We start from the raw sequence: 24,193 nt of genomic DNA on the forward strand, positions 1-24,193 counted from the left end.
CCATCATTCTCACGAAAGATATTAAAATGATGAAGCGTATGAGGCAAACTCAATTCCATTTTTTGTAGTTTTCTTTTATAAACTAAACTAGTGCTAAAACAAGAAACAAAAAGATTCGATCGCAAGATCTAAAGATATACCTTCAAGCGCTAACCTCCTCGGCAACGGCGCCAGAAAAGAGCTTGATGTCTATTACACAACCTTCTTCTTGTAGACGTTGTTGGGCTTCCAAGTGCAGAGGTTTGTAGGACAGTAGCAAATTTCCCTCAAGTGGATGACCTAAGGTTTATCAATCCGTGGGAGGCGTAGGATGAAGATGGTCTCTCTCAAACAACCCTGCAACCAAATAACAAAGAGTCTCTTGTGTCCCCAACACACCCAATACAATGGTAAATTGTATAGGTGCACTAGTTCGGTGAAGAGATGGTGATACAAGTGCAATATGGATGGTAGATATAGGTTTGTAATCTGAAAATATAAAAACAGCAAGGTAACTAATGATAAACGTGAGCGTAAACGATGTTGCAATGCGTTGAAACAAGGCATAGGGTTCATAATTTCACTAGTGCAAGTTCTCTCAACAATAATAACATAATTGGATCATATAACTATCCCTTAACATGCAACAAAGAGCCTCTCCAAAGTCACTAATAGCAGAGAACAAACGAAGAGATTATTGTAGGGTACGAAACCACCTCAAAGTTATTCTTTCTGATCGATCTATTCAAGAGTCCATAGTAAAATAACATGAAGCTATTCTTTTTGTTCAATCTATCATAGAGTTCATACTAGAATAACACCTTAAGACACAAATCAACCAAAACCCTAATGTCACCTAGATAATCCAATGTCACCTCAAGTATTCGTGGGTATGATTATACGATATGCATCACACAATCTTAGATTCTTCTATTCAACCAACACAAAGAACCTCAAAGAGTGCCCCAAAGTTTCTACCGGAGAGTCAAGACGAAAACATGTGCCAACCCCTATGCATAAGTTCACGAGGTCATGGAACTCGCAAGTTGATCACCAAAACATACATCAAGTGGATCACATGATATCCCATTATCACCACAGATAAGCACGTGCAAGACATACATCAAGTGTTCTCAAATCCTTAAAGTCTCAATCCGATAAGACAACTTCAAAGGGAAAACTCAATTCATCACAAGAGAGTAGAGGGGGAGAAACATCATAAGATCCAAATATAATAACAAAGCTCGCGATACATCAAGATCGTGCCGACTCAAGAACACGAGAGAGAGAGAGGCCAAACACATAGCTACTGGTACATACCCTCAGCCCCGAGGGAGAACTACTCCCTCCTCGTCATGGAGAGCGTCGGGATGATGAAGATGGCCACCGGAGAGGGATTCCCCCCTCCGGCAGGGTGCCAGAACGGGTCTAGATTGGTTTTCGGTGGCTACGGAGGCTTCTGGCGGCGGAACTCCTGATCTATTCTGTTCTCTGATGTTTTTAGGGTATATGGACATATATAGGCGAAAGAAGTCGGTCAGGGGAGCCACGAGGGGCCGAGGGTGGGGGCGTGCCCAGGGGGTAGGGCATGCCTCCCTGCCTCGTGGCTTCCTCAAAGCTTCCCAGACGTCTACTCCAAGTCTGCTGGATTGCTTCCGTTCCAAAAATAACTCTCCCGAAGGTTTCATTCCATTTGGACTCCGTTTGATATTCCTTTTCTTCGAAAAACTGAAATAGGCAAGAAAACATCAATTTGGACTGGGCCTCCGGTTAATAGGTTAGTCTGAAAAATAATATAAAAATGTTTAGTAAAGCCCATAAACATCCAAAACAGATAATATAATAGCATGAAACAATCAAAAATTATAGATACGTTGGAGATGTATCAGCCTGTTGCAATTAACATTTGTATCCATTTTTTAATCTGTCCCTTTGCTACCATGCTACTCTCCATAATGAAGATATACTAGAGATGCAGCCCATTTGCTATTTTTGGTGCATGCTAACCATGTTGTACTTAACATGCCTTTCCATGTACTTACACAGGGCCATAACGGGTGATGTTGTTGTTTGCCATTGAGGTTAGCTGCATCCCATGTCTTACAGTATTTTACATCATCTGCGCAATTGCGGTTTGGCTTCTAACATTTACTTGCTTCTTGTAGATACACATGTCGGCGGCACTGATCCATGCTTCAACCCGGAGGAAGAGCTCGCCTCCGCCGCCGCTGACTTCGGGCTCTGGCCAAGATGAAGTGCCCCAGCAACTACCTCTCAAGACTTACCAAGTATGAACTCACGAGTTCAATCTTACCAATACCAGTTGCAATTAATGGCTATGTTTTGTACGGTCGATGTATTAAGCATGTTGTAGTAAACATGCCTAACATGTTTTAGCTATTTTCCCTACCCTTTTTATAGACAACTTGGTCATTCTCTGCTCTAGCAGCACCTACCTTGTGATGTTTAACTCTACCAATTAAATTTTTACCAGTACCGATTTCAATGGCTATTCAGCCTGTTAAAATTAACAGTTGTATCCATTTTTAAACAGTTGTGTTTCAATGGCTACAAACTTACAACACATGACTTAGGATGTTGTTAAGCCTGTTGCAACTAATAGTTGTATCCATTTTTTAATCCGGCCCTTTGCTACCGTGCTACTCTTTCGCAAAGAAGATATCACTACAGATGCTGCCGTTTTATTACCATTTGCTATTTTTCGTGGATATTAACCCTGTTGTAGTTAACATTGGCTTTCCATGTACTTACACAGGGCTACAATGGGCGATACTGTTGTTTGCCATCGAGGTTAGTGAAGGAAATATGCCCTAGAGGCAATAATAAAGTTATTATTTATTTCCTTATATCATGATAAATGTTTATTATTCATACTAGAATTGTATTAACCGGAAACTTAGTACATGTGTGAATACATAGACAAACAGAGTGTCACTAGTATGCCTCTACTTGACTAGCTCGTTGATCAAAGATGGTTATGTTTCCTAGTCTAGCGACCCGACCTCAGACGGTCAAGTCTCTGTGCTTCACTGTCATCCCTGGATCGGTAATGCTAACACACACAGTACGCGAGGATTTATAACAGAGTAGCAATCACACACGTATTACATCGAATGTCTCCAAAGAGAACTTATTACAATAAATATGGCTTAAGGCCATCTAATACGATAACAATGGAAGGCTTGGAAGATAAAGTGAGTCCATCAACTCCAACGGCATAGCTGAGCTGCACGGCAACGACCTAACGAACCTTACTCCTCGTCTGAAAAGTCTGCAACATAATACGTTGCAGCCCGAAAACGGGTCAGCACATGGAATATGCTGGCAAAGTAACACAGTAGAGCAAGAACATAATAATGCTATCACTACATGCATATTTGGCTGGTGGAAAAGCTCTACAGTTACAGTTTTGCAAAAAGCCAATTTTTCCGTACAACAAAGCAATAGATTTTATTTAACTATCATGGTAGTTGAAACATCATTGAGAAGGTTCCTCCAACTCAATCCCAATTAAAGTAATTATCAACCCAACAATATTAATTTAAGAGTGATGAGATACTTAAGAATACTCCAAGTACTAGATTCTCAAGATGTCCATAACCAGGGACACGGCTAACCATGATTAGTTTGTACACTCTGCAGAGGTTTGCGCACTTTTCCCCACAAGACTCGATCGCCTCCGTTGAATTTTCTCGCACTACATGGTGTTTGAGAAATGGATGACGGAGACACAGTCTTTCAGAAATATTAACTCTCTACTCCGGGCAGACCATACCAAACCTACAACCCACTACCTGCTGATCCACCTCTTCAAGAGCTTCATGTAACTTACTCAACTATGCAAGAGCCCATAATAGCTTGTGGCTGCACACGGAAGTTTCTAGCATGAATAATCTCAGTTCCCTTTGAGCCTGGGTGGTGGTCCATAGGAAGATCACACTGGTACTCCGGGATTTCCAAAAATACAGGCAACACTGGGTACTCCAGGTGCCTCAATCCACCCAGATGTGTATTTAAGTTGCCACCTTAAGTTGAACCATTAATTAACAATCTCACATCTGTCATGGATTTCACTCACCCAAACCACGTCTACGAGCATAGCATAGCAATATAAGCAACGTGTAGAAGTAACTCCCAAGGGTTTGAATGTAACAGGGCAATAGGTTCTACCTCATCAACTACTTCCCAACCCGCATGTTAATGCCATCCTAGACATGCAACGTTTGAGGATTGGAACTAATGCATAAAACTGGGTGATAAAGGGATATGAGCAAAGTGTTACTTGCCTTACTGACAATCTGCGAAACCTAGAGACTCCAAATAACACGCCTGGCACTCCGTGAATTCTATCGCAAACAAACAATAGCATACATAAGCACTCAAGCAAAGAAACACGGATAAAACTCAAATAAGAAGATTTAACCAGAAAGTTCAACTTAAGAACTCCGGTTTGCAAAAATAATCAAATCGAACGGAGCAACGAAACTCAAACGGCGAAAGAAACAAGATCCGTTTACTAATCTGGACCTAGGTCAAAGTTTATAGTAGCAAAAGCTTGTTCAAGTTGGTTAAACGGAAAGAGGGTCTCGAGACAAAGATCTAGGCGCTTGAATCTCCTGATTCTGACAAACGAGCGAAAAGATAAACTAGAACGAAAATCGGATCAGAAATCGCGATCAGAAATAATCGCGGAAAAATCTGATTAAAAAAACTGACGAACAGGCTAACGAACGAGCGTTCGCTGTTTGTGGCTAAACGGTGAAAACTGTTCGTAAAAACGAATGTACGGACGAACGTCCGCTAAATAACTAAACCGAAAAAAATAAACCAATCTACTAAAATAAAACCGCGGGTTCTAAAGAAAAAACGATCGGTTTTCCATAGAAAATCGACGGTCGCGGCAGCGGTTACCGGCAGCGGCGGCGGCGGGGTCGGGCGGCTGCGGCGGTGGGGCGTGGCTCCGGCGGGCGGGCGGCTGCGACGGGCGGGAGGCGACAGCGGCCGCGTGTGGCTCCGGCGGGCGGGGCGGCTGCGGCGGCGGCGGGGGCGTGCGGCTCCGGCGGGGCTCGGCGGCGGGGGTGGCACAAGCGGCGGCGGCGGCTCGGGCGGCTAGGGTTTTGGGCGGGGGTGCGGGGTGGGCTGAGGGGCAGCTCCCCCAGCTTATAAGGCCGGCAAGGCCGAGAGTCCTAGACGAACACGGCCCGGTTAGGTCGGTTCGCGTTTTTTTTAAACAATTCGGACATGCAGAAAAAGAAAGGAAAGAAATACTAAACGGACACCAAAAAATCCCAAAATAAATTTTCCCCATTAAGGGAGTCCTGGATTAGGGGGTGTCCGGATGGTCGGACTATACCTTCAGCCGGACTCCTGGATTATGAAGATGCAAGATTGAAGACTTCGTCCCGTGTCCGGAAGGGACTTTCCTTGGCGTGGAAGGCAAGCTTGGCGATACGGATATATAGATCTCCTACCATTATAACCGACTTTGTGTAACCCTAACCCTCTCCGGTGTCTACATAAACCGGAGGGTTTTAGTCCGTAGGACAACATACAGAACAACAATCATACCATAGGCTAGCTTCTAGGGTTTAGCCTCTCCAATCTCGTGGTAGATCTACTCTTGTACTACCCATGTCATCAATATTAATCAAGCAGGACGTAGGGTTTTACCTCCATCAAGAGGGCCCGAACCTGGGTAAAACTTCGTGTCCCTTACCTCTTGTTACCATCCGGCCTAGACACACAGTTCGGGACCCCCTACCCGAGATCCGCCGGTTTTGACACCGACACCCGTCCTCTAAAAATAAGCCGGACAAGGTGAACATTTATTTGGGCCTAAAATGCAATTTTGAAAAACGCATATTTTTCCTAATTCAAATAAAATAGCAATAAAACTCTGAATAAAAACTTATTTGATTTTAATATTAAATCTCTGGTATTTATTTATTTTGAGGAAGTCATTTTATCCTCTCTCTTTTATGTTTTTATAAAATAAATATTTCAGAGAAATAAAATCAAAATCAAGCGATCCTCTTTTCATAATTCGAGAAAAGCTCAAATATGAAAATAACGAAATCCCCAACTCTCTCCATGGGTCCTTGAGTTGCTTAGAATTTCTAGGATCAGCCAAAATGCAGAAAAATATGATATGTAATGATGATCTAATGCATAACATACCAAATTGATGTTACAAACCTACCCCCCCTTAAGATGAATCTCACCCTCGAGATTCGGGTTGGCTAGAAAATAGGTGTGGGTGGTCTTTGCGAAGGTCATCCTCTCGTTCTCAGGTGGCTTCATCCTCGGTATGGTGACTCCATTGAACTTTGCAAAACTTAATAACCTTGCTGCGGCTGACTCGACTGGCAAACTCCAAAATCTTGACTGGCCTCTCCTCATAAGTCAAATCATTGTCCAAATGAATCGCCTCCAAGGGTACGGTATCTCTTAGCAGTATATCAACCATCTCAGCATGGCACTTCTTCAACTGGGAAACGTGAAACACACCGCGAACTCCTGACAGTCCTTCAGGTAACTCCAACTTGTAGGCAACTTCTCCCATCCGTTCCAAAACATGATACGGTCCTACAAATCTCGGGGCTAACTTTCCCTTAACTCCAAAGCGTTTCACTCCTCGCAAAGGTGCTACTCGCGGATATGCTCTATCTCCAATTTCATAGGTTATCTCCTTGCGTTTCGAATCTGCATAACTCTTCTGTCTGGACTGAGCTATCTTCAGTCTATCTCGAATCAGTTTAACTTTCTCCTCAGACTCTTTGATCAAGTCTGGTCCAAACAACTGTCGGTCTCCAACTTCATCCCACATTAACGGTGTTCTACACCTTCATCCATACAGAGCTTCGAACGGTGCCATCTTCAAACTGGCTTGGTAACTATTGTTGTATGAGAACTCTGCGTAAGGCAAATTGTCATCCCAACTAGATCCATAATCTAGCGCACAGGCTCTCAACATGTCCTCCAGAATCTGATTGACTCTCTCGGTATGTCCATCCGTCTGCGGGTGAAATGCTATACTGAATTCCAATCTCGTTCCCAAAGTCTGGTGTAGCTGGTGCCAAAACTTTGAGGTAAATTGTGTCCCTCTATCCGATACGATGATCCTCGGAACTCCATGCAGACATACGATCCTGGTCATATATATCTTGGCCAACTTTGCACTGGTATAAGTTGTTTTCACTGGGATAAAGTGTGCCACTTTGGTCAAGCGATCAATTACTACCCATATAGAATCATAACCTGATTTGGTCCTGGGCAATCCGGTGATAAAATCCATGCCAAGTTTATCCCACTTCCATTCGGATATCGGCATAGGCTGTAGCAATCCTGCTGGCTTTTGATGCTCTGCCTTCGCTCTCTCACATACATCACATATGGCTACATACTCGGCAATATCCTTCTTCATCCCTGTCCACCAGAAACGTTCCTTCAAATCCAAATACATCTTGGTGTTTCCAGGGTGTATCGAGTATGGTGAGTCATGAGCCTCCTGTAGTATTAATTTCCTGATCTCTGTGTTATTGGGCACGTAAACACGGTCCTCAAACCATAGGGTGTCGTGCTCATCCTCACGAAAACCTTTGGCCTTTCATTCGCTCATTTTCTCTTTTATCTCGGCAATCTCTTTGTCATCCTTCTGAGATTCTCGAATCTTTCCTAACAATGTAGGATGAACCTCCATTGTTGCAACAAAACCTCTAGGAACAATCTCCAAACGTAGTTCCCAGAGATCCTCTGCTAACTCCTTCGGCAATCCCGTGCTCTCTAGGGTATTAGCGTAACTCTTCCGGCTCAAAGCGTCTGCTATGACATTGGACTTTCCTGGATGATAGTGTAGCTTCATGTCATAATCCTTTATAAGCTCCAACCATCTTCTCTGCCTAAGGTTCAGTTCCTTCTGGGTGAAGATGTACTTCAAACTCTTATGATCCGTGTACACATCACAATGGTTTCCAATAAGGTAATGCCTCCACGTCTTCAACGCATGCACTATGGCTGCTAGCTCCAAATCATGCGTGGCATAATTCAACTCGTGCGGTTTCAGTTGTCGCGAGGCATACGAAACAACTCTTCTGTCCTGCATAAGCACACTTCCAAGTCCTAAGCGAGAGGCGTCGCAATACACTTGGAAATCCTTACGTATATCTGGCAGTGTCAGCACTGGGGATGTAGTCAAACGTTTCTTCAGCTCCTGGAAACTTGCCTCACAATCTTCCATCCATTTAAACTTGGTATCCTTCTTCAACAATTCTGTCATTGGCTTCGCGATCTTGGAAAAATTCTCAATGAATCTCCGATAGTATCCTGCGAGTCCAAGAAAACTGTGGATCTCGCTAACTGAAGTGGGTGCCAACCATTCAGTGACTGCCTGAACCTTGGTGGGATCTACTGTTATACCTTCTCCTGATATAACGTGTCCAAGGAATCCGACTTCCTTCAACCAAAACTCGCATTTGCTTAACTTGGCGTACAACTGATGTTCCCTGAGTTTCTCGAGAACTAAACACAAATGCTCCTTGTGTTCCTCTTCATTCTTCGAATATACCATTATATCATCAATGAACACCAAAACAAACTTATCCAAATATTCTATGAACACCTTGTTCATCATGCTCATGAAATAGGCAGGGGCGTTAGTCAGTCCAAACGACATGACTGTATATTCATATAGCCCGTACCGTGTGGTGAATGATGTCTTTGGTATATCCTTCTCCCATATCTTCAGCTGGTGATATCCTGATCGTAGATCAATCTTCGAAAACACCTTAGCTCCTTGAAGCTGGTCAAACAGATCATTGATCATCGGCAATGGGTACTTGTTCTTGATCGTCACTTCATTCAAGGCTTGATAATCAACAACCATCCTTAGGGATTTATCCTTCTTCTCAACCAAAAGCACTGGGGCTCCCCATGGTGATGAACTCCATCGAATGTAACATTTTTCCAATAACTCACTGATATGTTTCTTAATCTCCTCCAGATCATTCGCGGGCATCCGATAGGGTCTCTTGGATATTGGCCCTGTGCCTGGCAATAGCTCTATCAAAAACTCGATATCTCGATCAGGTGGCATTCCTGGTAACTCCTCTGGAAAAACATCTGGGTAATCCTTTACTATAGGCACTTCCTCCTGAACAACTCCCGTGAGGGTATTTACTTGACTGCTTCTGGGTGCATGCCTAGATATATATACTTGATCCTTTTTCCCTCCGGGGTGGTGAGACAAATTGACTTACTAACACAGTCAATGCTTCCTCCATACTTTGACATCCAGTCCATTCCTAATATCACATCCAATCCTTGTGACTCCAAGATAATTAGGTCGGACGGAAAAACATGGTTGCCAATGGTTAGGGGTATCTGGCCGCACCATCGACTAGCCATATACTCTGCTCAAGGTGAACTTACTAACAAAGGGGTCCTAAGGGTTTGGGTCGGTAGTTTAAACTTATCCACGAATTCCCTTGATATGTATGAATGTGGTGCGCCAATATCAAAAAGAACAAGAGCGGTAAATGACTTAACCAAAAACTTACCTATAACCGCGTCCGGCTGCTCTTCAACCTCCTCCACGTTAACGTGGTTCACTTGTCCTTTGTTGAATGGATTGGGCTTCTTCCCAGCGCTCCCATTTCTGTTTCCATTCTTCCCTTCAGGGCACTCCGTGGAATAGTGTCCAGTCTTCCCGCACTTGTAACAAGTAACGTGGCTTAGGTCTCTCTTGGTGGGTGTGGCTGGATTGGGGCGGTTCTAATTATTGCTTGCTCCATTCCTATTCCCATTCCTTGGGCCAGTATGATTATGGTTACTTCCTCCATTATGGGTGTGGCCTCCATGGCTATGAACAAGTCCTCCCGAGTTCGGGGTTAGGCGAGGCTTTTGCTGAGCTCCTGAGTTATACCTCCCTTGTCCATACTTCCTCTTACGGCTCTCAATCTGCTGGTGCTTCCCTTAAATCATAAGAGCCTTATCTACCAACTCCTGGTAGTTGGTGAATGTTGCCACCATCAACTGCATGCTCATCTCATCATTCAGCACTTCAATAAACTTCTCCTGCTTTGCGGCATTTGTGGCCACATCATCAGGGGCATAGCGAGATAACTTGCCAAACTCATCCGCGTACTGTGCCACAGTCCGGTTCCCCTGGCGTAAGTTGCGAAACTCACGCTTCTTCATACTCATTGCTCCAGTTGAGACATGGGCTGTGCGGAAAGCTTGCTGAAACTGGTCCCATGTCACTGTGGCTATAGGGTAGGTGACAGTGTAATTCTCCCACCATGAGGCTGCTGGTCCATCCAACTGATGTGCGGCAAAACGCACCTTCTCAGCATCAGTACATCTGCAGTAGTTAACTCCCTTCCAATCCTACAGAGCCAATCATCTGCTACTATAGGCTCGGTGCTACTGGAAAACACCGGCGGTTGCAACCTCAGAAGATGGGCTAAATTTTCAACTGCTAGTGATGGTGGTGGAATGTTGTTGTTGTTGTTCTTGTTGCCTTGGTTCTGAACTAACAACTGCATCAGGGTATTCTGTTGCTAGATCAACTGAGTGAGCTCCGGTGGAAAAGCAAATCCGGGGTCACGTCTCGGAGGCATCTGATGGGTTTAGAGGGGAGAGATTAGAATAGAATGAGGTCTAATGAGAAAGCACTACCCATATGCACATGAGACAAACACAATCATTTCACTCAATCAATCAAGCAAGGCATACAATCGGTCTAGAACTATCGCAAAAGTGCTCGGACTACTATATTTACATGGTGGAGTATTACTACTGATGTGGTGGTCTACTAAAAATATTCCTCAGTTGAAGACTCCATGATATCTGCTCCCGCTTCATCTTCAAAGTCACCATCGTTAAGATCGGAGTCGGTGTCGTCGATGATGATGTGGTCCTCCGGGTGAATCTCCTTGGGTTCTTCGTCTTCTCCTCCTGGTGCGGGGTCTCCCAGGAATACTCCTAGATTCCTTTCCAGATCGTCATTCTTCTCCACTAGTACGACGATTTCCTCCTCATAATCTTCACGTGTAGCCTTGAGTTCTTCCTCCAGTTCCGTGATCCTTGTCATCGCGTTCTTCAGATCTATCATTCCTGCGCACATCTGATTCTCGTGGCGTCGAATGTGCTGGTTTAGTTCCTGGATGAAAGCTGCAATTGATCTATCCTTCCTGGTGTTGATCATCTCCCATTTCTCATCTCGGCGCCCACAAATCTGGTAGATAGTATCCTTAAGCTCATTTTGGTAAACTTCTCCAATGCCCCATGGTGATGTGAGCTTCCATACTCTTTCCTAGACTCCAGGTTGGTGCATCAAAGGAAAACTCTATGGGTTTAGTGACTGGCATGAATGTCCTTCCCGGAACTTGAACTTGAATCATCCATCGCTCCTCTTATGGTAAAGTGGCATTGTAGGTCCCGGTGAAGCTTGGTATTCCTATATTCAGGTACCTAGTGACTTCCTTCAAGTGTCGTCCAAAAGGTGCTTCTTCATCCGGTTGTGCAAACTTGTTCCTTGCATCCGCCATCCTAAAGAGTAGAAAATGGAGAGGAGTCAGAAATGAGAAGAGAATAGTGATCTATGGCTTTTAGCTTAGTGGTCGTGTCCTACACTCAGCGTGTGCTCTGATACCATCTTGTAGCGACCCGACCTCAAACAGTCAAGTCTCTGTGCTTCAGTGTCATCCCTGGATCGGTAATGCTGACACACACAGTACTCGAGTGTTTATAACAGAGTAGCAATCACACACTTATTACATCGAATGTCTCCTAAGATAACTTATAACAGTAAATATGGCTTAAGGCCATCTAATACGATAACAGCGGAAGGCTTGGAAGATAAAGTGAGTCCATCAACTCCAACGGCATAGCTGAGCTGCACGGCAACGACGTAACGAACCTTACTCCTCGTATGAAAAGTCTGCAACATAATACGTTGCAGCCCGAAAACGGGTCAGCACATGGAATATGCTGGGAAAGTAACACGGTAGAGCAAGAACAGAATAATGCTATCACTACATGCATATTTGGCTGGTGGAAAAGCTCTACGGTTACAGTTTTGCGAAAAGCCATTTTTTCACTACAACAAAGGAATAGATTTTATTTAACTATCATGGTAGTTGAAACATCATTGAGAAGATTCCTCCAACTCAATCCCAATTAAAGTAATTATCAACCCAACAATATTAATTTAAGAGTGATGAGATACTTAAGATACTCCAGGTACTAGATACTCAAGATGTCCATAACCGGGGACACGGCTAACCATGATTAGTTTGTACACTCTGCAGAGGTTTGCGCACTTTTCCCCACAAGACTCGATCGCCTTTGTTGAATTTTCACGCACTACATGGTGTTTGAGAAACGGATGACCGAGACACAGTCTTTCAGAAACATTAACTCTCTACTCCGGGCAGACCATACCAAACCTACAACCCACTACCTACTGATCCACCTCTTCAAGAGCTTCACATAACTTACTCAACTATGCTAGAGCCCATAATAGCTTGTGGCTGCACACGGAAGTTTCTAGCATGAATAATCTCAGTTCCCTTTGAGCCTGGGTGGCGGTCCATAGGAAGATCACACGGGTACTCCGGGGTTTCAAAAAATACAGGCAACACTGGGTACTCCAGGTGCCTCAATCCACCCAGATGTGTATTTAAGTTGCCACCTTAAGTTTAACCATTAATTAACAATCTCACATCTGTCATGGATTTCACTCACCCAAACCACGTCTATGAGCATAGCATAGCAATATAAGCAACACGTAGAAGTAACTCCCAAGGGTTTGAATGTAACAGGGCAATAGGTTCTACCTCATCAACTACTTCCCAACCCACATGTTATGCCATCCTAACCATGCAACGTTTGAGGATTGGAACTAATGCATAAAAACTGGGTGATAAAGGGACATGATCAAAGTGTTACTTGCCTTATTGATGATCCGCGAAACCTAGAGACTCCAAATAACACGCTTGGCACTCCGAGAATTCTATCACAAACAAACAATAGCATACATAAGCACTCAAGCAAAGAAACACGGATAAAACTCAAATAAGAAGATCTAACCAGAAAGTTCAACTTAAGAACTCCGGTTTGCAAAAAGAATCAAATCGAACGGAGCAACGAAACTCAAACGGCGAAAGAAACAAGATCCGTTTACTAATCTGGACCTAGGTCAAAGTTTACAGTAGCAAAAGCTTGTTCAAGTTGGTTAAACGGAAAGAGGATCTCGAGACGAAGATCTAGGCGCTTGAATCGCCTGATTCCGACAAACAAGCGAAAAGATAAAGTAGAACGAAAATCAGATCAGAAATCGCGATTAGAAATAATCACGGAAAAATCTGATTAAAGAAAACTGGCGAACAGGCTAACGAACGAGCGTTCGCTGTCTGTGGCTAAACGGTGAAAACCGTTCGTAAAAACAAATGTACGGATGAATGTCCGCTAAATAACTAAACCAAAAAAATAAACCAATCTACTAAAATAAAACCGCGGGTTCTAAAGAAAAATCGATCGGTTTTTCCATAGAAAACTAACGGCGGCGGCGGCGGGGTCGGGCAGCTGCGGCGGCGAGGCACGGCTGCGGCGGGCGGGCGGCGGCGGCGGGCGGCTCCGGCGGGCGGGGCGGCTGCGGCGGCGGCGGGGGCGTGCGGCTCCGGCGGGGTGTGGCGGCGAGGGCGGGCGCGCGGCGGCGGCGGGGGGGGCTCGGGCGGCTAGGGTTTCGGGCGAGGGTGTGGGGTGGGCTGAGGGGCAGCTCCCCCGGCTTATAAGGCCGGCCGGGCCGAGAGTCCTAGACGGACACAGCCCGATTAGGTCGGTTCTTGTTTTTTTTAAACTATTCGGACCTGTATAAAAAGAAAGAAAAGAAATACTAGACGGACTCAAAAAATCCCGAAATAAATTTTCCCCGTCCTCTAAAAATAAGCCGGACAAGGTGAACATTTATTTGGGCCTAAAATGCAATTTTGAAAAATGCATGTTTTTCCTAATTCAAATAAAATAGCAATAAAACTCCAAATAAAAACTTATTTGATTTTAACATTAAATCTCTGGTATTTCTTTATTTTGAGGAAGTCATTTTATCCTCTCTCTTTTAAGTTTTTATAAAAGAAATATTTCAGAGAAATAAAATTAAAATCAAGCGATCCTCTTTTCATAATTCGAGAAAAGCTCAAATATGAAAATAACGAAATCCCCAACTCTCTCCGTGGGTCCTTCAGTTGCTTAGAATTTCTAGGATCAGCCAAAATGCAAAAAAAATATGATATGCAATGATGATCTAATGCATAACATACCAAATTGAAAATTTGGGATGTTACACCTAGCCATAGACATGAGTTGTCATTTGATTAACGGGATCACATCATTAGGAGAATTGTGTGATTGACTTGACCCATTCCGTTAGCTTAGCACTTGATCGTTTAGTATGTTGCTATTGCTTTCTTCATGACTTATACATGTTCCTACGACTATGAGATTACGCAACTCCTGTTTACCGGAGAAACACTTTGTGCCAAACGGCACAACGTAACTGGGTGATTATAAAGGTGCTCTGCAGGTGTCTCCGAAGGTACTTGTTGAGTTGGCATATTTCGAGATTAGGATTTGTCACTCCGATTGTCGGAGAGGTATCTCTAGGCCCACTCGGTAATGCACATCACTAGAAGCCTTGCAAGCATTGTAACTAATGAGTTAGTTGCGGAATGATGTATTACAGAACGAATAAAGAGACTTGTCGGTAACGAGATTAAACTAGGTATTAAGATACCGACGATCGAATCTCGGGCAAGTAACATACCGATGACAAAGGGAACAACATATGTTGTTATGCGGTTTGACCGATAAAGATCTTCGTAGAATATGTGGGAGCCAATATGAGCATCCAGGTTTCGCTATTGGTTATTGACCGGAGACGTGTCTCGGTCATGTCTACATAGTTCTCGAACCCGTAGGGTCCGCCCGCTTAAAGTTCGGTGATAATCGGTATTATGAGTTTTTGTGTTTTGACATACCGAAGGTAGTTCGGAGTCCTGGATATGATCACGAACATGGCGAGGAGTCTCGAAATGGTCGAGACGTAAAGATCGATATATTGGACGACTATGTTCGGACACCGGAAAGGTTTCAGAAGATTTCGGACATATACCGGAGTACCGAGGGGTTACCGGAACCCCCCGAGGGACTTAATGGGCCTACATGGGCCTTAGTGGAAATAGAGGGCAGCAAGGGGAGTGTGGGGCGCGCCCTCCCAAGGCCCAAACCGAATTGGTTTAGGGCAAGGGGGCCGACCCCCTCTTTCCTTCTCCTCCTCTCCCTTTCCTTTCCCCTCTCCTACTCCTACTAGGAAAAGGAGGAGTCCTACTCCTAGTGGGAGTAGGACTCCCCCTCTTGGCGAGCCTCTCCCTGGCCGGCCGCCTCCTTCCCTTGCTCCTTTATATACGGGGTCACCACATAGACACAACAATTGATCATTGATCTCTTAGCTGTGTGCGGTGCCCCCTCCACCATAATCCACCTCGATCATATCCTAGCGTTGCTTAGGTGAAGCCCTGCGTCAGTAGCATCATCATCACCGTCACCATACCGTCATGCTGACGAAACTCTCCTGTGAAGCTTTGCTGGATCGGAGCTCGCGGGACGTCATCGAGTTGAATGTGTGCAGAACTCGGAGGTGCCGTATGTTTGGTACTTGGATCGGTCGGATCGTGAAGACGTGCGACTACATCAACTGCGTTGTGCTAACGCTTCCGCATTCGGTCTACGAGGGTACGTGGACACACTCTCCCCTCTCATTGCTATACATCACCATGATCCTGTGTGTGCGTAGGAATTTTTTTGAAATTGCTGTGTTCCCCAACAGTGGCATCCGAGCCAGTTTTATGCGTAGATGTTATATGCACGAGTAGAACACAAGTGAGTTGTGGGCGATACAAGTCATAATGCTTACCAGCATGTCATACTTTTGTTCGGCGGTATTGTTGGATGAAGCGGCCCGGACCGACATTACGCGTACGCTTACGCGAGACTGGTTCTACCGACGTGCTTTGCACACAGGTGGCTGGCGGGTGTCAGTTTCTCCAACTTTAGTTGAACCAAGTGTGGCTACGCCCGGTCCTTGAGAAGGTTAAAACAGCACTAACTTGATGAACTATCGTTGTGGTTTTGATGCGTAGGTAAGAACGGTTCTTGCTCAGCCCGTAGCAGCCACGTAAAACTTGCAACAACAAAGTAGAGGACGTCTAACTTATTTTTGCAGGGCATGTTGTGATGTGATATGGTCAAAACATGATGCTATATTTATTGTATGAGATGATCATGCTTTGTAATGGAGTTATCGGCAACTGGCAGGAGCCATATTGTTGTCGCTTTATTGTATGCAATGCAATCGCTCTGTAATTGCTTTACTTTATCACTAAGTGGTAGTGATAGTCGTAGAAGCAATAGATGGCGAGACGACAACGATGCTACAATGGAGATCAAGGTGTTGTGTCGGTGACGATGGTGATCATGACGGTGCTTTGGAGATGGAGATCAAAGGCACAAGATGATGATGGCCATATCATATCACTTATATTGATTGCATGTGATGTTTATCCTTTATGCATCTTATTTTGCTTTGTTTGACGGTAGCATTATAAGATGATCTCTCACTAAATTTCAAGGTAAAAGTGTTCTCCCTGAGTATGCACCGTTGCCAAAGTTCGTCGTGCCGAGACACCACATGATGATCGGGAGTGATAAGCTCAATGTTCATCTACAACGGGTGTAAGACAGTTTTACACACGCAGAATACTCGGGTTAAACTTGACGAGCCTAGCATATGCAGATATGACCTCGGAACACTGAGACCGAAAGGTCGAGCATGAATCATATAGTAGATATGATCAACATAAAGATGTTCACCATTGAAAACTACTCCATCTCACGTGATGATCGGACATGGTCTAGTTGATATGGATCACGTGATCACTTAGATGATTAGAGGGATGTCTATCTAAGTGGGAGTTCTTAAGTAATATGATTAATTGAACTTTAATTTATCATGAACTTAGTCCTGATAGTATTTGCATATCTATGTTATAGATCAATTGCTTGCGATGTAGCTCCCTGATTATTTTTGATATGTTCCTAGAGAAAATAAGTTGAAAGATGTTAGTAGCAATGATACAGACTAGCTCCGTGATCTGAGGGTTATCCTCATTGTTGCACAGAAGTATTATGTCCTTGATGCACCGCTAGGTGATGGACCTATTGCAGGAGCATATGCAGACGTTATGAACGTTTGGCAAAGCTCAGTATGATGACTACTTGATAGTTTAGTGCACCATGCTTTACGGCTTAGAACTGGGACTTCAAAAACGTTTTGAATGCCACAGAGCATATAAGATGTTCCAAGAGTTGAAATTAGTATTTCAGACTCATGCCCATGTCGAAAGGTATGAGACCTTTGACAAGTACTTTGCCTACAAAATGGAGGAGAATAGCTCAGCTAGTGAGCATGTGCTCAGAATGTCTGAGTACTACAATCACTTGAATCAAGTGGGAGTTAATCTTCTAGATAAGATAGAGATTGATAGAGTTCTCTAGTCACTATCACCAAGTTACTAGAACTTCGTGATGAACTATAATATGCAAGGTATAACGGAAACGATTCCCAAGCTCTTCGTGATACGGAAATCGACGAAGGTACAAATCAAGAAAAGAATCAAGTGTTGATGGTTGACAAGACCACTAGTTTCAAGAAAAGGGCAAAGGGAAGAAGGGGAACTGCAAGAAGAACGGCAAGCAAGTTGTTGCTCAAGTGAAGAAGCCCAAGTCTGCACCTAAGCCTGAGACTAAGTGCTTCTACTGCAAAGGGACTGGTCACTAGAAGCAGAACTGCCCCAGGTATTTGGCGGATAAGAAGGATGGCAAAGTGAACAAAGGTATATTTGATATACATGTTATTGATGTGTACTTTAATAGTGTTTATAGCAACCCCTCAGTATTTGATACTAGTTCAGTTGCTAAGATTAGTAACTCGAAACGGGAGTTGCAGAATGAACAGAGACTAGTTAAGAGTGAAGTGACGATGTGTGTTGGAAGTGGTTCCAAGATTAATATGATCATCATCGCACACTCCCTATACTTTCGGGATTAGTGTTGAACCTAAATAAATGTTATTTCGTGTTTGCTTTAAGCATGAATATGATTGGATCATGTTTATTGCAATACGGTTGTTCATTTAAGTAAAAGAATAATTGTTGTTCTATTTACATGAATAAAACCTTCTATGGTCATACACTCAATATAAATGGTTTATTGAATCTCGATCGTAGTGATACACATATTCATAATATTGAAGCCAAAAGATGAAAAGTTAATAATGATAGTGCAACTTATTTGTGGCACTGCCGTTTAGGTCATATTGGTGTAAAGCGCATGAAGAAACTCCATGCTGGTGGGTTTTTGGAATCACTTGATTATGAATCACTTGATGCTTGCGAAGCATGCCTCATGGACAAGATGACTAAGACTCCATTCTCCGAAACAATGGAGCGAGCAACTGACTTATTGGAAATAATACATACTGATGTATGCTGTCGGATGGGTGTTGAGGCTCTCGGCGGGTATCAGTATTTTCTGACCTTCACAGATGATTTGAGCAAATATGGGTATATCTACTTGATGAACATAAGTCTGAAACATTTGAAAAGTTCAAAGAATTTCAGAGTGAAGTGGAAAATCATCGTGACAGGAAAATAAAGTTTCTACGATCTGATCGCGGAGACGAATATTTGAGTTACGAGTTTGGTCTTCAATTAAAACAATGTGGAATAGTTTCACAAATCCGGGCCACCTGGAACACCACAACATAATGGCGTGTCCGAACATCATAACTGTACTTTATTGGATATAGTGCAATCTATGATGTCTCTTGCCGATTTACCACTATCATTTTTGGGGTTATGCATTAGAGACAGCTACATTCACGTTAAAAATGGCACCATCTATATCCGTTGAGACGACACCGTATGAACTGTGGTTTAGCAAGAAACCTAAGCTGTCATTTCTTAAAGTTTGGAGTTGTGGTGCTTATGTGAAAAATTTCAGCCTGATAAGCACAAACCTAAATCGGAAAAGTGCGTCTTCATAGGATACCCAAAGGAAATTGTTGGGTACACCTTCTATCATAGATCCAAAGGCAAGACATTCGTTGCTAAGAAGGGATCCTTTCTAGAGAAGGAGTTTCTCTCGAAAGAAGTGAGTGGGAGGAATGTAGAACTTGATGAGGTAATTGTACCTTCTCCCGAATTGGAAAGTAGTTCATCACAGAAATCAGTTCTTGTGATCTCTACACCAATTAGTGAGGAAGCTACTGATGATGATAATGAAACGTCAGATCAAGTTACTACCGAACCTCGTAGGACAACCAGAGTATGGTCCGCACCAGAGTGGTACGGTAGTCCTTTCTGGAAGTCATGTTACTAGACCATGACGAACCTATGAACTATGAGGAAGCGATGATGAGCCCAGATTCCGCGAAATGGCTTGAGGCCATGAAATCTGAGATGGGATCCATGTATGAGAACAAAGTATGGAATTTGATTGTCTTGCCCGACGATCGGTGAGTCATTGAGAATAAATGGATTTTGAAGAGGAAGACGGACACTGATAGTAGTGTTACTATCTACAAAGCTCAAATTGTCGCAAAAGGTTTTTTACAAGTTCAAGATGTTGACTACGATGAAATTTTCTCACTCGTAGCGATGCTTAAAAGTCTGTCCGAATCATGTTAGCAGTTGCCGCATTTTATGAAATCTGGCAAATGGATGTCAAAACTGCATTCCTTAATGGATTTCTTAAAGAAGAGTTATATATGATGTAGCCAGAAGGTTTTGTCGATCCTAAAGGTGCTAACAAAATGAGCAAGCTCCAGCGATCCATGTATGGACTGGTGCAAGCATCTCGGAGTTGGAATATATGCTTTGATAAAGTGATCAAAACATATGGTGTTGTACAGACTTGCGGTGAAGCCTGTATTTACAAGGAAGTGAGTGGGAGCACTACAGCTTTTCTGATAAGTGTATGTGAATGACATATTGTTGATCAGAAATAATGTAGAATTTTCTGGAAGGCATAAAGGAGTGTTTGAAATGAGTTTTTCAAAGAAAGACCTCGGTGAGGCTACTTACACATTGAGCATCAAGATCTATAGAGATAGATCAAGACGCTTGATATATTTTCAATGAGTACATACCTTGACAAGATTTTAAAGTAGTTCAAAATGGAACAGTCAAAGAAGGAGTTCTTGCATGTGTTGCAAGGTGTGAAGTTGAGTAAAGACTCAAAACCCAACCACGGCAGAAAATAGAAAGAGAATGAAAAATCATTCCCTATGCCTTAGTCATAGGTTCTATAAAGTATGCCATGCTATGTACCAGACCTATTGTATACCCTTCCCTGAGTTTGGCAAAGGAGTACAATAGTGATCTAGGAGTAGATCACTTGACAGCGGTCAAATTTATCCTTAGAAGACTAAGGAAATATTTCTCGGTTATGGAGGTGATAAAAGAGTTCTTCGTAAAGAGTTACGTCGATGCAAGCTTTTTACATTGATCTAGATGACTCTGAGTCTCGATCTGGATACATATTGAAAGTGGGAGCAATTAGCTAGAGTAGCTCCGTGCAGAGCATTGTAGACATAGAAATTTACGAAATACATACGGATCTGAATGTTGCAGACCCGTAGACCAAACTTCTCTCACAAGCAAAACATGATCACTCTTTGGGTGTTAATCACATAGCGATGTAAACTAGATTATTGACTCTAATAAACCCTTTGGGTATTAGTCACATGAAGATGTGAACTAATCACATAAAGATGTGAAGTAGATTATTGACTCTAGTGCAAGTGGGAGACTGAAGGAAATATGCCCTAGAGGCAATAATAAAGTTATTATTTATTTCCTTATATCATGATAGATGTTTATTATTCATGCTAGAATTGTATTAACCAGAAACTTAGTACATGTGTGAATACATAGACAAACAGAGTGTCACTAGTATGCCTCTACTCGACTAACTCGTTGATCAAAGATGGTTATGTTTCCTAGCCATAGACATGAGTTGTCATTTGATTAACGGGATCACATCATTAGGAGAATGATGTGATTGACTTGACCCATTCTGTTAGCTTAGCACTTGATCGTTTAGTATGTTGCTATTGCTTTCTTCATGACTTATACATGTTCCTATTTATGCAACTCCCGTTTACTGGAGGAACACTTTGTGTGCTACCAAACGTCACAACGTAACTGGGTTATTATAAAGGTGCTCTACAGGTGTCTCCGAAGGTACTTGTTGAGTTGGCATATTTCGAGATTAGGATTTGTCACTCCGATTGTCGGAGAGGTATCTCTGGGCCCACTCGGTAATGCACATCACTATAAGCCTTGCAAGCATTGTAACTAATGAGTTAGTTGCGTTATGATGTATTACGGAACGAATAAAGAGACTTGCCGGTAACAAGATTGAACTAGGTATTAAGATACCGATGATCGAATCTCGGGCAAGTAACATACGGATGACAAAGGGAACAACGTATGTTGTTATGCGGTTTGACCGATAAAGATCTTCGTAGAATATGTGGGAGCCAATATGAGCATCCAGGTTCCGCTATTGGTTATTGACCGGAGACGTGTCTCGGTCATGTCTACATAGTTCTCGAACCCGTAGGGTCCGCACGCTTAAAGTTCGGTGACGATCGGTATTATGAGTTTTTGTGTTTTGACGTACCGAAGGTAGTTCGGAGTTCCGGATATGATCACAGATATGGTGAGGAGTCTCGAAATGGTCGAGACGTAAATATCGATATATTGGACGACTATGTTCGGACACTGGAAAGGTTTCGGACATATACCGGAGTACCGGGGGGTTACCGGAACCCTCGAGGGACTTAATGGGCCTACATGGGCCTTAGTGGAAATAGAGGGCAGCAAGGGGAGTGTGGGGCGCACCCCCCCAAGGCCCAAACCGAATTGGTTTAGGGCAAGGGGGCCGGCCCCCTCTTTCCTTCTCCTCCTCTCCCTTTCCTTTCCCCTCTCCTACTCCTACTAGGAAAAGGAGGAGTCCTACTCCTAGTGGGAGTAGGACTCCCCCTCTTGGCGCACCTCTCCCTGGCCGGCCGCCTCCTCCCCTTGCTCCTTTATATACGAGGGCAGGGGGCACCCCATAGACACAACAATTGATCATTGATCTCTTAGCCGTGTGCGGTGCCCCCTCCACCATAATCCACCTCGATCACATCGTAGCGGTGCTTAGGCGAAGCCTTGTGTTGGTAGCATCATCATCACCGTCACCGCACCATCGTGCTGACGGAACTCTCCTGTGAAGCTTTGCTGAATCGGAGCTTGCGGGACGTCATCGAGTTGAACGTGTGCAAAACTCGGAGGTGCCGTACGTTCGGTACTTGGATCGGTCGGATCATGTAGACATACGACTACATCAACCGCGTTGTGCTAACGCTTCCGCATTCGGTCTACGAGGGTACGTGGACACACTCTCCCCTCTCGTTGCTATACATCACCATGATCCTGCGTGTGCGTAGGAATTTTTTTGAAATTACTGTGTTCCGCAATAGTTAGCTGCATCCCATGTCTTATACACCATCTGTTCCTAAATATAAGTATTTTTAGAGATTCCAATATAGACTACATAAGGAGCAAAATGAGTGAATCTAGATTCTAATCTAAACTATATCTATAATTCTATATACATTCGTATGTAGTTCATATTGAAATCTCTAAAAATACTTGTACTTAGGAACATAGGTAGTTGTATTTTACATCATTTGTGCAATCTCAGTTTAGTTTCTAACATTAACTGGTTGCTTGTAGGTACATATATGAGCAGTACTGATCCACGCTTTGATCCCTTTTGCGTATGGGGCAATTAGATATTCATGAACAAGCGTCAAGTGAGGAAATTAAGAAAGATTGTCAGGCGAAAGAAACGGGTGATGGAAATTAAGCTCTTTATTTACACTTTGTCCAAGACAACAGTGAACTTTAGGATGGTAGGTAATGTGTTGCCTTTTCGCCCTGCCCACAACAAGTTACTCTATTAGACCTTAGTATATGATATTTTTCTCTTTTCAATGGTTTCCGAAGCTATTTATTGATGATTACCTTGCAAACTACATGACCGGAGTGGAGGCAACTAAGGTTAAAGTATATAATTCATGCTACCATGATAATACTCTAGAAGTCTTCCTGAAGGCGGTGAAGGATGGGCGAGCGATCGTCACAAGGGGTTGGACAAAAATTGTCCGTGCCTATGGCATGCATGAAGGCACATTATGGGCATTCCGCTTCTTCAACACCATCGACAGTCAAAATGATTTACACTTGTCTCTTCACCTTTACCGCCTCTAAATATTGTGGTTCATCATAGTTAATTACTATCTAATCCTGTAATTACTGAACATAATGTACTGAAAATTTTATTTATGGATTCTGTGTTGAACCATTGTGCTGAGAATTTGAATTGCATGTTTCATATCTCAAAATTTCCAATTCGAATAATAAATTACATGGAAAAATAAAATTATACAGGAGCGAATAAAATAATGTACACACGGTTAGAAAGAAAACAGCGTGTGCGACGAAAAATAGAGAGCAGACGGTTCTTTGACGTGAAACGTTTACGATGCCCGATAGATGCACACATGGTTTCGTCTCATATGCGTGTGCGGTTCATGCTAATACGACAAACATTTCAAACTAGTGTGCGTGTGTGATAGGAATACCAATCGCACACAGTTATGAAAATGGACATGTTGGTGTTAGTACAGGCACCACACACATTTTACATTCTTGAACCGTGTGCGATAACGTACCTATCACAAACATATTGGTAGATTAAATGTTGATGTCCACCTTTTTCACATGACTATAGTGGCGTAATCGTTTGGGATGTCTCTCTGATCAGAACGTAACGTCGAGATGTAACGTGTGGGACTGGGGCGGCCTCTCATACATTTATTCTATGGCGATCGTCAGTAGCCGCTCGCCTATCCCCGACGGTTTTTGGGTCGTGTGGGAAGGACCCCCTTATCGCCGTCACTCACTAGGCGACGGTTCCAAATGCCATCGCGGAAAGGGGTTAAAACCGTTTGTATAGCACAATA

At 43.3% G+C, this 24,193-nt stretch overlaps 1 protein-coding gene across 1 annotated transcript in view; it reads left to right on the forward strand.

The window, feature by feature from the left end:
• Window positions 1-24,193, forward strand: part of LOC125532852 (protein CDI) — a 40,853-nt gene that overhangs the window by 10,786 nt on the left and 5,874 nt on the right. The window lies entirely within an intron of this gene.

Source organism: Triticum urartu, chromosome 1 (genome assembly GCF_003073215.2).
Source record: "Triticum urartu cultivar G1812 chromosome 1, Tu2.1, whole genome shotgun sequence".
Taxonomy (NCBI): domain Eukaryota; kingdom Viridiplantae; phylum Streptophyta; class Magnoliopsida; order Poales; family Poaceae; genus Triticum; species Triticum urartu.